Genomic DNA, 4643 nt, shown 5'->3' on the forward strand with positions numbered 1-4643 from the left:
ATTCAATGTTTTTGCCTAACCTCCAGTGATTTACACTGTGAGACAAGTCCAGGTCATTATTAAACATCCGGTAGATAGCGCATCCATCAACTTGTCCTAATAAAAAATTCCACTTTATCATAGTTTTTCTATCTAGTTAGTAATGCACATGGATGACCCAGCAGCTGTAAAAAAAGCACAAAAAACTGATTTTTACCCGTCTTCCTATTGTCCTTTTCATTGAGCGGAGGAAGCGCCCTCTGCTTCCTCTAGGTGGGACAAACAAACGTAGAAACACGAGAATACGCTCTAAGATGCCAAAATTAGTCGAGCGATTATTTAATGAGCAATTCATCGCCCAAGTACTGTGAAACTATCAATAAGCCATCAACTCTTCTTGGAGGCGTTATAGATTCTGAATGGGTAAAATTCCAAACAATTATGACATGTAAATAATCATTTTAGAGGAGGTTGTATACTGCATGATTGATAACTCGCCAATTATCATTTCCAACCTGATTGCCGCCTTACGCTGCACGAAATATGTTTTACGTTCTGCGTTCCAGAGGGCGCTTTGTCATTCACCCTCTACCAAATAAAGGGCCGATTGAGCCAATTCCTTGTTATTGAATTATAATGCGTTTATGTTGTTTTTGACTAATTCTATCAAAATCTTATTTTCAATTAGTGCCTCGAGTCACATAATGTCCGGAAAAGAAATTGCGTTCAAGGCAAGGCAAGAACAGTTTATGCAGCAATCTACCATGCCATGCTGACAAGTCACTTAAAACAATGATCAACGAGAGCGAAGGGTGAAATAGCAAGAATTCGATAAATAAATCATGTCAAGTTAAAGAAATTCAAGGAAAAGTGTGGTCCGGCACCCTGATTTTGGGGATTTTTGGGACGGAGAACAATGACAACCATCACGGTCAACTTGCACCATCCGGTCATTGAATTTTCAAGAATTAAGTGATTATGAGTGAGGTGCGTTAAACAACCCAACAAAATGAACATGATTGGTGTAATTCGGTCAACGCACTATCAAATTGGCTCAATACCGCAATGCTTTTTGCCTGGGCAAGCTGGTGAATTGAAATATTTTTTGACGTCTATTTCATTTTACCTGCTTGTCTAAGTAAATAGCATTGTGGCACTGAGCCAATTTTTTGATAGTGTGTTCCCCGAATTACACTCAACATGTTCATTTTGTTGGGCTTTAGAACACAGCTCAATCAAAATGACTATTGTTGAAATTTCAATGGGCGGATGGTGGGAGTTGACTGTTATGTTGGTCCTTACTCTCCCTCCACAAAATGCCCAAAATCAGGAAGCCGGACCACATTTTTCCTTGAATTTCCTTCACTTGACATGCCCTATAAAAACTTATCCATCATTCCAAGTAGAACTGGTTCATGCCCTCACTTTTTCAACAAAAAGACCCATTTCAATCATATTCAAGGTCAAAGACAGAGCGTCCTCCTTGGAAATCAGGCTCTAGAGGACGCACCACATTCTCTCCATCTCCGCTAGGGGCATCCTTGTTGTTTTTGTGGTTAAATCTCGACAGTCAATTCCAAATGGTTCCTGTTTAGCTTAAAACATCAGAAAACTTGACAGAGGAAAACTGAACACATGTGAAAACTCGGCACACAGGAAAACTTGGCACGTTGGAAAAATCAACCCACCTGAAAACTTGACGCACAGGAAAACTCAACGCACCAGAACACTCAACAACCCAAAGTTTTCTGATGTGTCCAGTTTTCTATTGCGTCAAGTTTTCTGTTGTGCTGAGTTACCCTGGAACCATTCTAAATCAGCACTTCATATGACCACAAGATCTGGTTGAATAGATGAACTTGGCCACGTTTGTGCCCATGCCTATACTTCAGCACTCCAGGTGACATGGTCAAAGTTATCTAGTTAAACACTACATAAGGTTTGAATTTTCGTGCTGCTCTTGGTCAGCTATATAAGGTTTTGACACCATAACTTTGAAATGACCAACTTTACAGGTAAATGATGTAAAAATGACCTACCTTTAATTAAACGATCTACGTTTCTTTTTAATTCCTTATTCAAAAAAGTGGCTCCTAGTTGCTATGACCAAGAACACTAATTGTGCGGGAAGTTCGTTTGAAGTCCATGTATCTAAAAAAAAGTTCGTGATAAGGCTACAATATCAAATTGACAAGAATAATTGATATTTTTCAAGATTTCAAGCAACAAGCTAGTTCATGTGTGGTGTGTAATCAGAAACTAAAGATTTTGTGAAAGGTTTCAGAAAAGATTGTTACTATGAACATGGGATGGCACCATATCGTTGCTCTATCTCCAAGTGGTTGAATGATTTCCAATTTTTGGAGTCGTTTGAGTTCAATTTCAGTTGGCTCTCGGGGGCCAGTTGGAATTGGCCTGGCAGTAGTGAGATTTGGTCTTAGGGCAATTGTCAGGGGTTCACCGACTTTGCTCCCTTTCATACATGTGAGTTCTGAATCATTGCCAAATACGGTACGTCTACGAATTCTTGAATTAAAAAGATTTAGCCGTGTATTTGTTCTTGGTTTTTGATGTTGCACCGGCGATAACGGATGGAAATTCCTCGGGGATAAATTTGAGGGACTTGCAAACTGATAAGGACCGATAACTTTGATCGCAACCCCTGACAAAAATTTCGGCTTTGCACTGCAATTGATCATGTGCAATAGTCACGTTAGCGGACCCAAGTATATGGATTGGATCTCCACCAGCGGCACGGTTTTTTTTGGATGAAGGTTGAGGGTAAATGTTTAATGGGGCGGCATCTTCTTTCGTTATTATTGTGACATCCGCTCCAGTATCGGGGATAGCCCAGATAGTTTTGCAATTACCAATATCCCGAGAACTGTTTCCTTCATCCTCAATCCAAATCCGCTCCAGCAATTAAAGCTGAGGCTCTTCCAGGGTTACACGAAGATTTGCATTATCTCAAACACTTTCGGCAAAGATTGGCAAACTGACCATTGCGATAGCAATATAAGCATACTTTAGAGGCAGCAGGGGAACATCCTGATCCATGACTTATCCCACAATGGGAACAAGTTTTTGGGGTATTATCCCTTCTTGTGTATTGATTGGTCTATTTTGGGTTTGCCAAGTCTTTGAGTATTTGAGGGGTTTTGCTTATTATTATGTTTTTCGTCTGTAAGGCCGGCGATAGAAGCATTTATAGTGCTTTGAAGAGTATTCGCGTCACTTTCAGCGCTCTTGAGGCTGGAGAAGTGCTGAGGACTTTGGGTCGTAGTTGATCATCCCGCAATACGCAAATAAGGCATGCCTTGACACAGGAATCTGAGCTAATTTCTCCCACGTATCTGGACTGCCTCTTCAGGCGAGCAACAAAGGACGTGATCTTCTCCCCGGCTAATTGGCGGGAAAATAGCAAATCATACCAATTGACTTGGACGGACTGCCGTGCTCAAAGATGTCTGCGAATGATCATTAGGATGTGATCCACGGAATGTCTTGTGTCCTCCGGGATATATCTAAAACATCTCGAACAATACCAACAATTCTAGGCTGAAAAAGGTCCAGAGCGTTGGTCTTTGGATTGTTCGCAAAGGTCAGCTATCTTGCCAAATGTGGAATACGACGAGGTCTAGTCGTCAAAATCTCGAATACCAGCTTCACTATCCAGGACGGGTGGAGGGCGAGCCAAAGATCAAAAAGTCGGATTGGATTGTTGAGGTGGGCATGGTCGTTGAATTGGATGTTCTAAATCGGACATTTGGCTTCTGAAGCCTTAAGTAACCATTCACGGTTAGTTCCTGGCTGGATTTAGTGATATGGTGCTTACAACGAAAACCATTTGACCTGAGAAGTTCATCGATATTTCACCTATCTGTTGGCAAGATCTCTTTTTTGCGGAGTCCCTTACCGTTAATGGTATTGGAATCCCAGCAGTTCAAGACGAGACACATATTCATTTTACTTAACTTTCATTTTCATATATTATTTGATCGACCAACGAATTAGAGCTAGCGGATCTGGCTAACCCTTGAATATAAGGTTGATCGGGAATTTTTGTCAAAAACTTGTCCAAGTTTGACTAAAATCCTGCTACTGGATCAACGCCTACATATGCCCTACGAATATTTGAGGGCAGCAAATTGAACAATGAAGGAGCCAGAGCAAGAAGAGAGTTGGGCTTTTTTGATTTAACTAGCCTGGATCCTCGAGGGGTTGAAGGAGCTCTCAAAACGCACGTTAAGCCTCTCTTAAAATCCTGGGTTGGGACAAAGCTCATGAATGCTTTTGAAAACGTACAGTATCAGATACTATTCGTACCTTCTCTGAATACTGTACAAACCCAACTTTTTTAGTCTCTCCCAATACGAGAGCTCTCTCAAATCCTCAATGTTCCTAGTAAAACATCTTTGGACCTGCTCGAGCTTTTGCAAACCTGCTGAACTAATTGGAGCCCAAATGGGCGAGGCATATTCAAGATGCGGCTGGAAAATCAACTTGTACAGAGTTAGCATCGTGACACTATCTCTGAACTTAAACGTGCGATAGATCCAACCACATGTTTGAAAAGCCTTACCAACTTTCAACTGAATATGCTCATCGAACTTTCCATTATCTTGGAGGACTACACCTAAATCCTTCATGGATGAGACCTGCTC

This window comes from Tigriopus californicus, chromosome 6 (assembly GCF_007210705.1).
Source record: "Tigriopus californicus strain San Diego chromosome 6, Tcal_SD_v2.1, whole genome shotgun sequence".
In the NCBI taxonomy this organism is placed as follows: Eukaryota; Metazoa; Arthropoda; class Copepoda; order Harpacticoida; family Harpacticidae; genus Tigriopus; species Tigriopus californicus.